Raw genomic sequence first — 18,077 nt, 5'->3', positions numbered from 1 at the left:
ACATTTGACATGTCACTTCCTGTACGCTATTTGACGAACGAGACAAAAAAAGCTCGCAATCTGCCGTACGCACATGCGCAGTGTAACACCGACGCATGCGCGGTTAGTCAACATCGGAACGCAACGAGCGTACTGCTGTTAACGAGCGGCTCTGTAACAGGGCCTTAGTTTTAGTCCTAGTCACTTATTAAAAATTGAACACAGATTTAGGGCCATATTCAATATGGGAGCGAAAAGTCAGTGTTGGACTTTTCGCTACACATCAGAGGTTAGAGTGGAGATAAAGAATCGGGCGTGTGGCCGCTTATCCCCGTATTCAATTTAAAAGGAGCGAAAACGGGACCCGGAGAAATTGGATCTGCGAAAAAGAATGGGAATTTTTGGAAAATGTGCTTGGGACCCCCCTAAAGATGTCCAGACATGGGGGATCACTATGGGTACCCCCATTTTTGCCTGCTGAAGGAAGTCAGGGTTTGTAATAGCTGCGGCAGGTGCATATTTGCGGCTATGAAGAAGTGGTGAAGAATAGCACTTACATTTTTTTGGGGGGAAAAATAACAATTCCTAACAAATTTGGGGTACATGAAAATGGGGGTAAGCATATTTTTAAGTCCCTAAAGTTATTTTTAAAAATTCTGCAAAAATGCACCTGCCGCTACTCCGGCAATGAAGAAAACACCTGCCGCATATAAGGGAACCCCTCTGGATTAAATTTAGCTATTTTAGAAGTGTTTTTTTTAACACCAAAATTTTAAATATTGTTTTGGGGTGTCCCGATTTTTTTAAAAAACTTTTTTTTAACACAGATTGTTTTTATGGGCCATTCCCAGGGGTACAGGCTATTTTTTTAAAGCATGCACCCCTAAACCCTAATTCTGCACTTTTTTTCGCCAGCTAAAGGCTGGTGAAAACTTATCCCCGTTTTTTTACAAAGACTTTTCGCATTGGCAATAAGTCTTTGTAATTGAATACGGGGACAATTGAAATAGGCAAATATGACGTCATCGGCGGTAAATTATTATTATTTAGCTCCAAATTGAATATGGCCCTTAGTCATAATTTTGTTATTAAATTGTTTATGTTTTCATTATTTAGTCCTCAAAAAAGTTGTAGTCAAATTTTCGTCAACAAAATTAACACTGTTTCCAAATGCTCCAGAATGTAATTTTGTTACACTGGAATGAAATGTTTTTCCTCAGATACATGAAACGTTCCACTGCTCATTGTTGATAAGGGAGCTAGTGTGTACATAACTCTGCCATACACCGCACCTGTGCACAGATATATCCAACACTCATTGTACCGTGTTACACACTTATGTCCTGATTCAGAGGTGCTTGCATTTAAAATAAAAATCCGCCTCCAGGCCGCTCGCATAGCTGGTGGTGACCACCCACAGCTTGTGCGGGCGGCCTGGCAATGGTCGCGATTATCGTGCGCGCACTGCCCGACCATCGACCCGCTTGCGAGCGCTATGCGCTCGCGAGCGGGTCTGAATCAGGCCCTTAGTCCAGTTCTTCCTGAGTCACAAATGTTCTGTGCTGCATTCTGTGCTACAGGGCGTCCTTTACCTTCCAGAACCTCATGATGAGAGGCCTAAACTGGAGAATCTGGCGTTCCAATTAGCGGTGATCCTCCTCCATCTGGTTTGCAAGATACCTACAGAAACAGACCATGAGGAGTAAGGTGTGTGCCATATATTCACCAACTTTACATAACATGTTTTATGTATCATTATTAAAGAAGAATCTACTTTCACAGCTCCTGTTTTGTTACATACAAAGCTATATATAGACTGTGGTGTAGGAGAGACAGAGGGTGTATTTACCACAGGGTAGAGACTGGTCTCATTTACCAACAGTACGACATGATGCCTTTTCTTTAAGTGCCATCTTAGGATGGCAGCAACAGGAAGTACAGCCTGAAATATATAACTATTACAGCAAATATTTGTTTCTAGTTGGACCTTTATAAAACAAATGGGGTCAATATAGCACATCCAGAAATACATTGTATTTTCTGGGAAGAGGTGTTAGATATAAAAAAAATAAAAATAAAAATAAATAACCATAGTGTTTGTGTGCATGTGATAAGAAATATAGATTGTAAGCTCCACTGGGGCAGGGACTGATGTGAATGGACAAATGTAAAGCACTGCGGAATATGTGTGCGCTATATAAATAACTGGTAATAAATAAATAAATATAACATAAGATATATCTACCACATATTTTCATATGAGAACAGGAGTCTGTGCACATCTCTAGTTACAGGAATGCACCAGTCCCAGCACATGCTCAGTGGAGAACGGGGTCCATCTCTAGTTACAGGCATGCACCAGTCCCAGCACATGCTCAGAGGAGAACGGGGGACTGCACACACCTCTAGTTACAGGAATCCATCAGTCCCAGCAACTGCTCAGAGGAGAACGGGGGACTGCATACATCTCTAATTACAGGCATGCACCAGTCCCAGCACATGCTCAGAGGAGAACTGGGGACTGCACACATCTCTAGTTACAGGCATGCACCAGTTCCAGTACATACTCAGAGGAGAACGGGAGACTGCACACATCTCTAGTTACACGCATGCACCAGTCCCAGCACATGCTCAGAGAAGAACGGGGGACTGCACACATCTCTAGTTAAAGGAATGCACCAGTTCCAGCACATGCTCAGAGGAGAACGGGGTCCATCTCTAGTTACAGGCATGCACCAGTCCCAGCACATGCTCAGAGGAGAACGGGGGACTGCACACATCTCTAGTGACAGGAATCCACCAGTCCCAGCAACTGCTCAGAGGAGAACAGGGGACTGCACACATCTCTAGTTACAGGCATGCACCAGTCCCAGCACATTCTCAGAGGAGAACTGGGGACTGCACACATCTCTAGTTACAGGAATGCACCAGTCCCAGCACATGCTCAGAGGAGAACGGGGGACTGCACACATCTCTAGTTACAGGCATGCACCAGTCCCAGCACATGCTCAGAGGAGAACGGGGGACTGCACACATCTCTAGTTACAGGCATGCACCAGTCCCAGCACATGCTCAGAGGAGAACGGGGGACTGCACACATCTCTAGTTACAGGCATGAACCTCTTCCAGCACATGCTCAGAGGAGAACGGGGGACTGCACACATCTCTAGTTACAGGCATGCACCAGTCCCAGCACATGCTCAGAGGAGAACTGGGGACTGCACACATCTCTAGTTACAGGCATGCACCAGTTCCAGTACATGCTCAGTGGAGAACGGGGGACTGCACACATCTGTAGTTACACGCATGCACCAGTCCCAGCACATGCTCAGAGAAGAACGGGGGACTGCACACATCTCTAGTTATAGGAATGCACCAGTTCCAGCACATGTTCAGAGGAGAACGGGGTCCATCTCTAGTTACAGGCATGCACCAGTCCCAGCACATGCTCAGAGGAGAACGGGGGACTGCACACATCTCTAGTTACAGGAATCCACCAGTCCCAGCAACTGCTCAGAGGAGAACAGGCGACTGCACACATCTCTAGTTACAGGCATGCACCAGTCCCAGCACATTCTCAGAGGAGAACTGGGGACTGCACACATCTCTAGTTACAGGAATGCACCAGTCCCAGCACATGCTCAGAGGAGAACGGGGGACTGCACACATCTCTAGTTACAGGCATGCACCAGTCCCAGCACATGCTAAGAGGAGAACGTTGTCCATCTCTAGTTACAGGCATGCACCAGTCCCAGCACATGCTCAGAGGAGAACGGGGGACTGCACACATCTCTAGTTACAGGCATGCACCAGTCCCAGCCCATGCTCAGAGGAGAACTGGGGACTGCACACATCTCTAGTTACAGGCATGCACCAGTCCCAGCACATGCTCAGTGGAGAACGGGGGACTGCACACATCTCTAGTTACAGGCATGCACCAGTCCCAGCACATGCTCAGAGGAGAACTGGGGACAGCACACATCTCTAGTTACAGGAATGCACCAGTCCCAGCACATGCTCAGAGGAGAATGGGGTCCATCTCTAGTTACAGGAATGCACCAGTCCCAGCACGTGCTCAGAGGAGAACGGGGGACTGCACACATCTCTAGTTACAGGCATGCACCAGTCCCAGCACGTGCTCAGAGGAGAACGGGGGTCTGCACACATCTCTAGTTACAGGAATGCACCAGTCCCAGCACATGCTCAGAGGAGAACGGGGGACTGCACACATCGCTAGTTACAGGCATGCACCAGTCCCAGCACATGCTCAGAGGAGAACTGGGGACTGCACATATCTCTAGTTCCAGGCATGCACCAGTCCCATCACATGCTCAGAGGAGAACGGGGGACTGCACACATCTCTAGTTACAGGAATGCACCAGTCCCAGCACATGCTCAGAGGAGAACAGGGGACTGCACACATCTCTAGTTACAGGCATGCACCAGTCCCAGCACATGCTCATAGGAGAACGGGGGACTGCACACATCTCTAGTTCCAGGCATGCACCAGTCCCAGCACATGCTCAGAGGAGAACTGGGGACTGCACACATCTCTAGTTCCAGGCATGCACCAGTCCCAGCACATGCTCAGAGGAAAACGGGGGACTGCACATATCTCTAGTTACAGGCATGCACCAGTCCCAGCACATGCATAGTGGAGAAAGGGGTCCATCTGTAGTTACAGGAATACACCAGTCCCAGCACATGCTCAGTGGAGAACGGGGGACTGCACACATCTCTAGTTACAGGCATGCACCAGTCCCAGCACATGCTCAGAGGAGAATGGGGGACTGCACACATCTCTAGTTACAGGCATGCACCAGTCCCAGCAGCACATGCTCAGAGGAGAACGGGGGACTGCACACATCTCTAGTTACAGGAATGCACCAGTCCCAGCACATGCTCAGAGGAGAACGGGGGACTGCACACATCTCTAGTTACAGGCATGCACCAGTCCCAGCACATGCTCAGAGGAGAACGGGGGACTGCACACATCTCTAGTTACAGGAATGCACCAGTCCCAGCACATGCTCAGAGGAGAACGGGGGACTGCACACATCTCTAGTTACAGGAATGCACCAGTCCCAGCACATGCTCAGAGGAGAACGGGGGACTGCACACATCTCTAGTTAAAGGAATGCACCAGTTCCAGCACATGCTCAGAGGAGAACGGGGTCCATCTCTAGTTACAGGCATGCACCAGTCCCAGCACATGCTCAGAGGAGAACGGGGGACTGCACACATCTCTAGTGACAGGAATCCACCAGTCCCAGCAACTGCTCAGAGGAGAACAGGGGACTGCACACATCTCTAGTTACAGGCATGCACCAGTCCCAGCACATGCTCAGAGGAGAACGGGGGACTGCACACATCTCTAGTTACAGGCATGCACCAGTCCCAGCACATGCTCAGAGGAGAACGGGGGACTGCACACATCTCTAGTTACAGGCATGCACCAGTCCCAGCACATGCTCAGAGGAGAACTGGGGACTGCACACATCTCTAGTTACAGGCATGCACCAGTTCCAGTACATGCTCAGTGGAGAACGGGGGACTGCACACATCTGTAGTTACACGCATGCACCAGTCCCAGCACATGCTCAGAGAAGAACGGGGGACTGCACACATCTCTAGTTATAGGAATGCACCAGTTCCAGCACATGTTCAGAGGAGAACGGGGTCCATCTCTAGTTACAGGCATGCACCAGTCCCAGCACATGCTCAGAGGAGAACGGGGGACTGCACACATCTCTAGTTACAGGAATCCACCAGTCCCAGCAACTGCTCAGAGGAGAACAGGCGACTGCACACATCTCTAGTTACAGGCATGCACCAGTCCCAGCACATTCTCAGAGGAGAACTGGGGACTGCACACATCTCTAGTTACAGGAATGCACCAGTCCCAGCACATGCTCAGAGGAGAACGGGGGACTGCACACATCTCTAGTTACAGGCATGCACCAGTCCCAGCACATGCTAAGAGGAGAACGTTGTCCATCTCTAGTTACAGGCATGCACCAGTCCCAGCACATGCTCAGAGGAGAACGGGGGACTGCACACATCTCTAGTTACAGGCATGCACCAGTCCCAGCCCATGCTCAGAGGAGAACTGGGGACTGCACACATCTCTAGTTACAGGCATGCACCAGTCCCAGCACATGCTCAGTGGAGAACGGGGGACTGCACACATCTCTAGTTACAGGCATGCACCAGTCCCAGCACATGCTCAGAGGAGAACTGGGGACAGCACACATCTCTAGTTACAGGAATGCACCAGTCCCAGCACATGCTCAGAGGAGAATGGGGTCCATCTCTAGTTACAGGAATGCACCAGTCCCAGCACGTGCTCAGAGGAGAACGGGGGACTGCACACATCTCTAGTTACAGGCATGCACCAGTCCCAGCACGTGCTCAGAGGAGAACGGGGGTCTGCACACATCTCTAGTTACAGGAATGCACCAGTCCCAGCACATGCTCAGAGGAGAACGGGGGACTGCACACATCGCTAGTTACAGGCATGCACCAGTCCCAGCACATGCTCAGAGGAGAACTGGGGACTGCACATATCTCTAGTTCCAGGCATGCACCAGTCCCATCACATGCTCAGAGGAGAACGGGGGACTGCACACATCTCTAGTTACAGGAATGCACCAGTCCCAGCACATGCTCAGAGGAGAACAGGGGACTGCACACATCTCTAGTTACAGGCATGCACCAGTCCCAGCACATGCTCATAGGAGAACGGGGGACTGCACACATCTCTAGTTCCAGGCATGCACCAGTCCCAGCACATGCTCAGAGGAGAACTGGGGACTGCACACATCTCTAGTTCCAGGCATGCACCAGTCCCAGCACATGCTCAGAGGAGAACGGGGGACTGCACATATCTCTAGTTACAGGCATGCACCAGTCCCAGCACATGCATAGTGGAGAAAGGGGTCCATCTGTAGTTACAGGAATACACCAGTCCCAGCACATGCTCAGTGGAGAACGGGGGACTGCACACATCTCTAGTTACAGGCATGCACCAGTCCCAGCACATGCTCAGAGGAGAATGGGGGACTGCACACATCTCTAGTTACAGGCATGCACCAGTCCCAGCAGCACATGCTCAGAGGAGAACGGGGGACTGCACACATCTCTAGTTCCAGGCATGCACCAGTCCCAGCACATGCTCAGAGGAGAACGGGGGACTGCACATATCTCTAGTTACAGGCATGCACCAGTCCCAGCACATGCATAGTGGAGAAAGGGGTCCATCTGTAGTTACAGGAATACACCAGTCCCAGCACATGCTCAGTGGAGAACGGGGGACTGCACACATCTCTAGTTACAGGCATGCACCAGTCCCAGCACATGCATAGTGGAGAAAGGGGTCCATCTGTAGTTACAGGAATACACCAGTCCCAGCACATGCTCAGTGGAGAACGGGGGACTGCACACATCTCTAGTTACAGGCATGCACCAGTCCCAGCACATGCTCAGAGGAGAATGGGGGACTGCACACATCTCTAGTTACAGGCATGCACCAGTCCCAGCAGCACATGCTCAGAGGAGAACGGGGGACTGCACACATCTCTAGTTACAGGAATGCACCAGTCCCAGCACATGCTCAGAGGAGAACGGGGGACTGCACACATCTCTAGTTACAGGCATGCACCAGTCCCAGCACATGCTCAGAGGAGAACGGGGGACTGCACACATCTCTAGTTACAGGAATGCACCAGTCCCAGCACATGCTCAGAGGAGAACGGGGGACTGCACACATCTCTAGTTACAGGAATGCACCAGTCCCAGCACATGCTCAGAGGAGAACGGGGGACTGCACACATCTCTAGTTACAGGAATGCACCAGTCCCAGCACATGCTCAGAGGAGAACGGGGGACTGCACACATCTCTAGTTACAGGCATGCACCAGTCCCAGCACATGCTCAGAGGAGAACGGGGGACTGCACACATCTCTAGTTACAGGCATGCACCAGTCCCAGCACATGCTCAGAGGAGAACGGGGAGCTGCACACATCTCTAGTTCTAGGCATGCACCAGTCCCAGCACATGCATAGTGGAGAAAGGGGTCCATCGCTAGTTACAGATGTGTCCTTATACATCTTTGCTCTAGTCACGGCAAAAAACCCCTCTTGGGTGCACCAGGTCACGAGACTCTACAAGCGCCGGGCATCTTTTTTTTGCTGAAAGGTGCAACTAGGACTGCAGACTGTGCTGATTAAATGCGACACTTGTAGATCTGTGTGAAGGGCTACAATGTAGCAGCTATTGAAGCTAGATGTATGAGGATATACAGTATCTGTACTCGCAGGCCCAGTACCTGCTCAGAGAAGACCGATGGCCTCTAGATCGGTCAGTAACTATTACAGCTCTGGTGGGTATTGCTCAGCTATGAGAGAGGTTTGATAAAAACATTATTACTGCCATGATTAACAGTGATAAACTTGAGAGGTATAGCTGTGGGCAGTCTCACAGTGATACATATATCCCAGTGTGCTGCCCATTGTGCTGACAGCTATGTGCTTTTCTTATACAGCAAATTGTATTAAACTTTGTAAAGAGTAGAGTTGTCCATAGCAACCAATCAGCTTTTAGTTAGCATTTATCAAGTGAACTCCATAAAATGATAGTTACAAGCTGATTGGTTGCTATGGGCAACTTCTCCAATCTGCACTCCTATAGTCTTTAGAAGATTTGATACATATCTCATAGGATGGGATGTACCAAGTATTGCATATACTGTATAATACATCACGCTCCCCATCACATGTATACTGACATTTAGTAACACCGATATGCATCATTACTTACCTCCCAGGACAGCGATTCTGATGTACAGCTGTCCCGGCAAAGTTCTGACTTATGGGTTTATGACCCACAAGTCCTAATGTGCATGTGCGACCTGGGGCCTGAGCTTGTGCAATCGTCTTTTGGTTTTTGGTTCTCTCTCCGAGGATTTCTGTGTGAAGAAGCCCACAGGCTCCTATATGCAACGCCACCTACATAATGCTCTGACTATCATGTAGGAGCTCTGGAAAGTTTCTTACTCATAGTTTCTGTATATTGTGGGCTATATCATTTGAACAGGTTGGGTATGAAATCTCGGCTGTCGGGGTGCCGCTTTTCAGAATACCGACAGCGGCATCCCGACAGCCAGAATACTGACACCCATACGAACGCAAGGTAAGTCTCTTCCCATACCGTAACACCCCCGCCCTGGTGCCTAAACCTAACCTCCCCCCTAGTCCCTAAACCTAACCTCCCCCTCCCCGCACCCTAACCCTCCCCCTAATGCCTAAACCTAACCCCGCTACCTAACGCTACCCTACCCATGCACCCCGATAATTACCATTCGGGGTGCCGACATTCGGGATACTGTTGCTGGGATCCCGACCCGACGGGATTACGGAGCCGGTATTTAGGCCGTCGGCATCCCGCACGCTAGGATGACGACTACATCCCCATTTGAACACATTGGTATAAATGTAATATGCAATTTGTCAAAAGTGCAGATTTTTCATTGATTTTGTCACTAGACTTAAAGCTGCAATTTTATTAAAGGCAGAACCAACCCGGAATAGGTTTTTATGAATACATTTCTGCTTTAAATCCAACTGCATATATCGACTACTGACATCCTATTACATTTAGTCCTGTCTCCTTTTTTCAGGGATTTATCTCCAGCTGTATCTGACTACTAACAGAGGGAAAATACCGGAAAGGAGTCGGGACCTGCGTGCGCCGAAGGTGCATGAACCCAAAAAGGGGGCGTGGCCTGATAGTAAAGGGGTGTGGTCTGATGACATGCCCCCATTTACATCACTAATGGGGTGTGCCCAGCATCTCCGAGATGCTGGGCTGCCCCCGGGCTTCCTCTAGTACTATGAGTAGATGCTGTGCGCATGCGCACAGCATCTATTCTCGCTCTGCATACACGCTGCTCTGCATAGCAGTGCATGCTTCTCCCAAGTTCCCCCCCACCGCGGGACACTTCGGCCCGCGGGCGGGATAGCGGGACAGTCCCAGAAAAACGAGACTGTCCCGCTAAATGTGGGACAGTTGGGAGGTATGGTATTTGCTCACAGTCAGGCCGAATCTCTGTAAATACACCAACACCATTGCCAACAAGTACTAGAATAGAAATACCATTTATATAATCAGAATGGAGAAATGCATGTGTATGTACATACCTCTACAGTCCTATTTTCCCACCTATTACACACTACCATGGACAGACTGATGCTTCAATCCAGCCCTGGCATGAATACCTGAGCATGCTTGCTTATGAAAAGGGGGAGTGACCTCACCAGACGGAGCATGACCTCGCCGGGCTGGGTGTGGTCTTGCTGCACATAGGTGTGGCCTTGCTGCACACCCCCATCTCCTGATCGGCCCTTTTGACATTTGCCAGAAGTGCCAGATGGCTAGTCCAGCGCTGAACTTTACTGAGTATGAATATAAGGAATTAGGGATAAGTCACAGTGACAATAATACCTTGTCTGACACTTCTTTGCAGTAATCTAATTCCAGGAACTAATTCCAGGAACCTCTTGGTGACATCTTCCTCTGCAATAAGAAGCAGTAATGGTTTCATGGTATATGATATAGTGGCCTATATTTATATAAACTTTTCTGCAGGTAACTGAAGAAGAGTTGGTGTTGCCCACAGCTGCTAACCAGACATTTGCTTTAGTTTATGTACTACTAGAAACTGACAGAATCTCATTGGATGAAATGGACACTGACTTTTCTGCACAGTTACACATAGAATATTATCCTTTATGCCATAAATGTAGTCATGTGGAATATTAGGCAACACTTTACAAGGGAATTTTATCATATTAAAGGTAAAATCATATTGTGCTGGGATAGGCATACTCTGCCACCATGAGTTATAGGGCCTAATACTTGTGTGCTGTAGATACAACACTCACCTGGGAATGCTATTTGTACAGACCACAGGGCCAGGAACAGGGCAAACCTTTCCCTAGCCCCAATCCTGGTCACTCCGGCTGAGATGTGGGGTGCAGGTATGAGGGGGGTTCCTACATCTGTACAGCGGTGATTAGTAAAGTCACTCTAACAGTAGGGTCTTTTATACAGTAGGCGTTGTTTGTGGTCTGAATAAATGGTAAAGCAATAAGCCTTAGCCAGCAGGTCATAAAAGGCCACTTTCTCCTCTGGGGTTGGTCTAGGAAAGTGTCGGCCTTGTTCTTCCTCTCCACCAACGTCTACTCTTCTCTCTTGGCTGGATTCATCTCTGCGCTCTTCCTGCGGTGATAAATTATTCTCTTTTATATATGGTAATACTGAATACTTATTTACAAATGAAAGATTAATGTACGCCTACATTTCATAGTTTAATGCGGAAATGCACCGACGTTCTCCTAGCACATGAGGGCCACATACTGCTGGGGGAACTGCTGCTATAAAATGGGGTTGCTACGTTTGTAGGACTACAGGCCTAGATGACTACACACAGGGGGAAGAGAGTAATAATGTAACTTCAAAATCTTTCTAACACTTTACAGCTATATACTTCTTTCATATTATCTTTTCCTTACAAAATCCTACATCATACATGCCTACCCTCCCGGTTTTCGCGGGAGGCTCCCGATTTTTTGGGTAACCCCCCGCACCCCCGGAAGGGTAGGCATTTCTCCCGCATTCTACCCACTTCCTAGTGAAGTGGGCAGAATTAGGAGAATACCCGCGGCAATCGCGGGTCTCCGTGAAGGGGGCGGGCTTAAGCTGTGATTCTGCATGAATCACAGCATTTGGCCCCGCCCCCTATGTAAATTGTGCCCAATCGTGGCAATTTTACCACGAGGGGGCGGGGCTTAATGATGCGAATCATCAAGCCCCGCCCCCGTCGGCCCCCTGCTGCATCTCTTACCCAGGCTTCTCCCGGGAAGAGAATGTTAAAGGTAGGCAACCCTGTCCTACATGCTCCAGCCTCATGGATGTGTTACAGCAATTATGAGAATGACAGGGCAGCAGACTGTTTATATCATCTGTACTCTATCTCTGTTTTACTATTTTTATACTGCCAGAGGTGCACTCAGGGGAGATGAGAGGGGGTGTCCCGGTACCCAGAAACCCACCCATCATTATCTGGCCAGAATCTACCTTATTAAACAAAAAAAGCATCTGCAACATGTTTTTTTCTAACAAATATTAAATGTATATCTATAACAAGGTTAGGTCCAAATCTAACACTATGGGCCTGATTCTAAGATTTAGGCTAATGGAATTGCAACTGCAATCTCAAATGGATCGCAATTGCTATATTATGCTATTGTCTTCCAAAGCACAGCGAAGCATAGGGACGCCCACTGCTTTCTCCTCATATCTGTATGACGCCATGCAACAGCATAAACATCAGTAACATTGACGCAGATTTGCCAGCCAAGCAGCTTGTAAGTCACGTCTGATCTGCTTCACACACTGTGACTCTCCTGACACGCAGGGAGAGCTCATGCTGTGAAGGAGATCGCAATTGCTTATATATGCACACCCATGAAACAGAGTTTAAACGGTCCTGACACACCGGCGTTTGCCTAGCCACCCCCTGTTACCTCCCCCAAACGCTGACTTACTGCCCCTCTCTTTGCAAGTGAATCCTATTTGCTCGATCTGCATAAATATCGGTATTGCGTAAATCTCAGAATCAAGCCTTATATTTCCCTAATTAGTGATATTTGATGGACATAAATTGAACGGAGATAAAGTATGAGCCAATCAGCTCCTAACTGCCATGTTACAGGCTATGTTTGAAAAATGACAGGAGCTGGTTGGTTGGTACTTTATCTCCATCCAAGGCTTAGTACATAGACCCCTTAGCCCCTTACATGCATTACCCCCTCCACTGCTCTTTCTATATCCCTATAACTTACTATATGTAGTGACTGGCTTATAGCACTCACCCACTGTCCATTTCTCTGCTTCTGTCCTCCCTCACACCTAACAGAGAACGACTCCAAACAGAAGAAATGTATTAAAAAAAAGGCTCAGGTAACAATTAACAATAAATAGAGAAGTAAATTTAAAATCAACAAATAGAGTATAAATCTCAATATTTTAAATTGATTTACACTGTTTAATTTGCTAAAATTTACTTAAATCGTAAATAATAAAGTATTATATTAGCAAAAATATATTAGAAATATATGCTGTTTAGCTGGAAAAGTGAGAAAACTTTAGTAATATATACATATATACACTATACCCCTCTAAACAGCAATATATATTATATACAAATGTTATATTAATAATTAGTTGAATAATAAAAAGTTATAGAATAAAATGTAAAAATAGGTAAGAAAAATAGATAAATATAAGAATAAATGGAGATAATTAGCCAGTGGTGCAGCTCCTTAGTGGTCAGGTAGATGCGTCACCCACAGGCATCTGAGATCACGGGCAGTTTGAAAATAAACTGATGTTGCCATGGCTACCACCAGACTTAAAGGGCCACTACAGCTCACATGCTACATTACATTTTAGTGACATTTACAATTACATATCCATGAAATATATCTCAGTAATGGTGCATATCCACTACACGATTAAAATGAATGATTGAACGATAACGACATTGTTAGCGTTCAATCGTTCATTAATCGTGCGGTAATTATGTCGGCAACGACCAGCGATGCGCGCTCCCGCTGGTCGTTGTTGGCATTTGTCATCGCCTGAACATGTAAGCCAACCTGCTGATAATGACAGGTTTGCATGTTCGGGGATGAGGGAGGGTGTCTGCACTGTATGACATATCGTTCAGTGTGGGCACAATATCCACTGCACAGTATGATGAACGATTACGATGTTGTAATCGTACAGTCGTTCTACACTCGTGTAGTGTATATGCATTTTAACACCTCACAAATTATAAAATGTGTGACATGAGGCAGTGATTGTGGTAGAAGACTTAGGGCCCCATGTGTGATACCCCTGAAAGTAGTTGTTGGCAAATTCATATTTGTACATAGTAATGGAAATATATAGAATTCAATTTATTTTAAAGAATGATAATTAATGTATTTACACTGTTATGAGGCTGGAGAGCTGCCAGTATAAATGTATGTACATTAACCCCTCACTGTAGGGGGGACTTGGACTGTGCTTACTATGGACAACAGGGGACATCTTCCCCTATATGGCAAGTGATGTTTAAGTGACCCCCTAGCAAAGGTAAACATGGTGCAGCCTGCCCTTGCTGGACTCAGAGACTGGTGGGCATGCGCCAGGGACAGTTCATGCAGTTGCTGGGCAGAGGGGGAGGCAAGAGAAAGCCCATAGAGGGCTATACCAAGCAGCAGTTGAGCGGCGCGAGCGGTCGGCGGGAAGCGGACCCGCACGCGACCGCCGCTATATAAGTGACTCTTGCAGGGGCCGCTGGGTAGTGGTTCCCTGAGGCAGGCGAGTGGCGGAGTGGATGTCGCACTGAGGCGCCTGAGGGCAGAGAGATAAAGTGCAGGACTCACCGGAGGGCTATCGACGAGGGTCCTCGCATCAGGGCAGACAGAGTGAGCTGTGGAGCCACCAGGAAGCTGTCTGAGTTGCTGCCGGGAGGAAGCAGCGTCAGCGGGTAGCCGCCCCTCAGCCTTCTACCTTCATGGTGACTGACAGTCCGGGGGCTGGACCGGAGTGGAGAGCGCTGTCCTGGGTACTGCAACCAAGAGGACAAAGAACAGGTCTGTGCAGTTACATTGCAATTACACCTCAGCACGACATTTGGCAGACAAAGCAGATTGTTGAATTGTCAGAACAACACTATGAGTCAGAACTTGTCCTAGTAATAAGGAGAATTACAAACTATACTTATATATAAAGGCAGTGACTCTGAGGTGGTTTAATTTACTCAGCCCGTCATTACTTGTCACCATAAGAATAGTTTATTCCCTGGAAAACTCTCTCCCACAAAAAAATAGAGAGTAAAAGCGAGAGGAGTATATAACAGAGCTGGGCAAGCAGGACAGTACAGTGAGGAAACACAGCCACCCCAGTTATACAAAATACACGCTGCAGCCACAGTGGGGGGAAAATCCAGCTCTTTGTTGAGTGTTAAGAGTCCGCAGTTGAAGGAAAACTGACGTACAAGTGTCATTGTATTAGTTGACCAGGACATTCACCTCTCTTATCTACTAAATAAAATATTATCCTGCAACTCAGCTTTATCTTCAGTAACAGTTGATTAACGTCAGGAAGATTACGCAGGGATCAGCTCAGACTAAAAGGAGTACTATAATAACTTCAGGTGCCATTCATAGGAATTCTCAGGCCCGTGCTTGCAGCATACAAGTATCTGCACCGATATCAGCATAGCATCAGTAGTTATCCACAGATTTTGGAGGAGATATAGCTTTAAGTACTCAACTCCGTCAAACGTGCACCACCGTAAGAGATAGGCGCCAGACTTTGAGAAGTTTGATAGGTCATAGACCACCCTATCAAATGTAGAAAATCCCGGGTATTTGGAAAAGTTGCAATTGTTATATTGTGAAAGGATGCTTCATAAGTGGTGGATAACGGGTATTGGGGCAGATGTATGAAGCTCTGGAAAGTGATAAAGTGCAGAGTGATAACTGTCCAGCCAATCAGCTCCCAACTGTCATTTTTCAAACACAGCCTTTAACATGACAGTTGGGAGCTGAGTGGCTGGACGGTTATCACTCTGCACTTTATCACTTTCCAGAGCTTCATACATCTGCCACATTGTGTTATAAGCTTGCCATAATATTTTTCCTTTCAGCGTAAAGAAAGAAGCGTTCCTGTAAAATAAAATTACCCTGGGACAAGTGCGTAGTTATTGTGGTCATAGGTACTGGATGCATGTATTTGCTTATTGAGTTGTGAATTGCCCCTTCAAAGTTATATTGTACAAGTTTGCTCCCTTGTAAAGATATTTGAAGAACTTACCTTTCACTACACCTTTATTTTTGTGTTATTAAATACGAAAGTGTATGAGTACCCTGTTGCCTATATTTAATACTTACTTTCTGGTTGGATTCTGACAAATCCAGAGACGGGGAAGTGGTAAGACACTTTGCATTACACCGCACCCCAACATTTCACGCTTATAATATAGGTGTTACACATGTATTAATGATCGCATTTGAAATGTGATCAGGGCATGTCAGTACTGTCCATGATCGCATTGCAAAATTCAATCATAACAGCTGGATGTATCATCTGGGACATGCAGGGACATGGGCTCCAAAAGGAACAAGTCCCTGCAATGTCTCTGGAGAGCTGCCGGCCAGTGCTTGGGCTGCTGCGCATGCACAGTCCCAGTGACTGGCGGCCATTGCCGGGGGAGGGTTCTGGGGGTCCATGTTATTATGAAATAAGTTAATTCTTTTGGAGAAGCGCATTTATTCTTTGGAAACGAGGTGAAATTTAAGAGGAGATCATCCCATTTCAAAGATACCTTTATGTGAACGTGACAAGTGGCATATAGGTGAGTCCTGTTTCAAATGCTTCACATATGTGGGGATAACGGGTAAAGGAGGAACAGATTAAAGAAACCTTGATAAGACCGGTATGGGTTTCATTTGGTGAGCTCCATCCAGATTAATTTAGATACGGCAGTGAACTTCGTATCTACGAAAAACCCACATTTGGAAAAATATACATCCCGGCCATCCTCACTCTGTGTTTTTGTTTTAGACAGCGCTGGTGTATCACTCCACCTCTTCTATATGTATAACTATTTAGGTTGGTGAAACCTTGGATGTGGTACTTAGCAGCAGTCTTAGGTGCAAGGTATTGTTCTTTCTTACATATAGCATTACCAATGGGGGCACTATTATAGGGGACATTTGTGGTACCCCCAAGTTTGTTCCCAAATAGGGGTCCCCCAATTTTTTTTTTATATATACAGTTAACAGCCCCATTCACATAGTACAGTGAACTTTGACTGACCCTGCTCTCCCTGAACCCCACTGAGCATGTGCAAACAGGGAGGTAGAAAGTGCCCCTTGGTCAGCGATCCATTTAGGAGGGAAAATCCTGCCCCATTGATTGGTAGCCTGGGTGTCCAGGCAGAGATCCCTGTAGGCGGCCAGTTGCTGGGGTCCCCCTGTCCACTCATAGATGCCGGACCGACAGGGAGGAGAGTGAGGGAGAGCTCATATAATACTTTCCTCAGGGCTGTCAGTGCTGAGTCTGGGGAGAATTTCTGTAAAAAGGAGTCAGGGAGGAGTTGCTGTGGAGTGCCCTTGGATCTGTAAAAATAGGGGAGAGTATCCCCCTGTGTTACCCTGGATTACAAATACTGCACCTGGTGCTGTCTGTAATGAGTTGCTGTGGAGTGTCCCTTGGAGCTGTAAAAATAAGGATGCTATAACTTTTATGTTTGCCCTGGATTACAATTACCAGACTTCACATTAACCTGGAAAGCTACCTATCCAATCTGCCAGGAGAGGTGCTCTGATGCTGGATGTGAGTCCCTGGAGGAAGCTTGCCTGGGGATTTGCATAGAGCACCCTGCTTTGGAAAAAGCCCCCTCTGAATAAAGGACTGCCTTCCTAAGTGCCCGTTATAAGGAGGCGCCACATGTGGGAGTCTGCGCATGCTGGGAGAGAAGAGGAGCTTCCTGGGAAGGAGGTCTCATCGCTCCATCGTCGCAGATGAAGCCCCAGCTGAGGAAAAGGTCCCGCCAGTGACGAAAACCCTGCTGGCACCCGCACGGGCAGAAGATAGCCCCAGAGGAAGAGTGCTTCAGGACCCCTCCTGCTGCTGTGTTTGTTTGCTGGACAGAGCTCCTGTGGAAAGGGATTTTGCACCTGTTGCTCCTTGTAAATAACCTGCTGGAGGTCTGGAGCTGGGAACTTTGGTGCGGTGCCTAGCATCCCGGAGTTTCCCTGGACATCGTGAGAGGCTGAACAGCCACTGCCAGGGGTGAGATCATACCAGAACCTCCCTATACTCTGTCCCTCCACAGCTCCTATCTTCCCTCCATTAGGGCCCTGCCCCTCTGTACACCTATCCTATCTGGGTCCCCTGGGTCTATTGCATTATCCTGTACCTTGTGGCTAACCATGTTTAGGCTGGGAGACTAGGTTTTGTGTAAAAGCTGGGGTCGGGG

The 18,077-nt window shown here is 47.6% G+C and overlaps 1 long non-coding RNA gene across 5 annotated transcripts in view; it reads right to left on the bottom strand.

The window, feature by feature from the left end:
• The window catches only part of LOC148526712 (uncharacterized), an 85,629-nt gene extending 71,011 nt beyond the window's left edge, over positions 1–14,618 (bottom strand). For 3 of the 5 annotated variants that reach the window (XR_015878231.1, XR_015878228.1, XR_015878232.1), the window contains exons 1-4: positions 14,473–14,618; positions 12,913–12,963; positions 10,921–11,257; positions 1,572–1,659 (exon numbers count right to left, since the gene is read on the bottom strand). This is a non-coding gene — a long non-coding RNA (uncharacterized LOC148526712). Of the gene's footprint in view, positions 1–1,571; positions 1,660–8,306; positions 8,376–10,480; positions 10,553–10,920; positions 11,258–12,912; positions 12,964–14,472 lie in introns of all 5 variants that reach the window. The other 2 variants (XR_015878229.1, XR_015878230.1) reach the window with 2 other exon arrangements.
• Positions 14,619–18,077: the final 3,459 nt, after the last annotated feature.

Source organism: Taudactylus pleione, unplaced genomic scaffold (genome assembly GCF_031769625.1).
Source record: "Taudactylus pleione unplaced genomic scaffold, aTauple2 ptg000095l, whole genome shotgun sequence".
NCBI lineage: Eukaryota > Metazoa > Chordata > Amphibia > Anura > Myobatrachidae > Taudactylus > Taudactylus pleione.
Note: the sequence above shows the minus strand (reverse complement) of the source record. Positions and strands in the feature narration are given on the sequence as shown.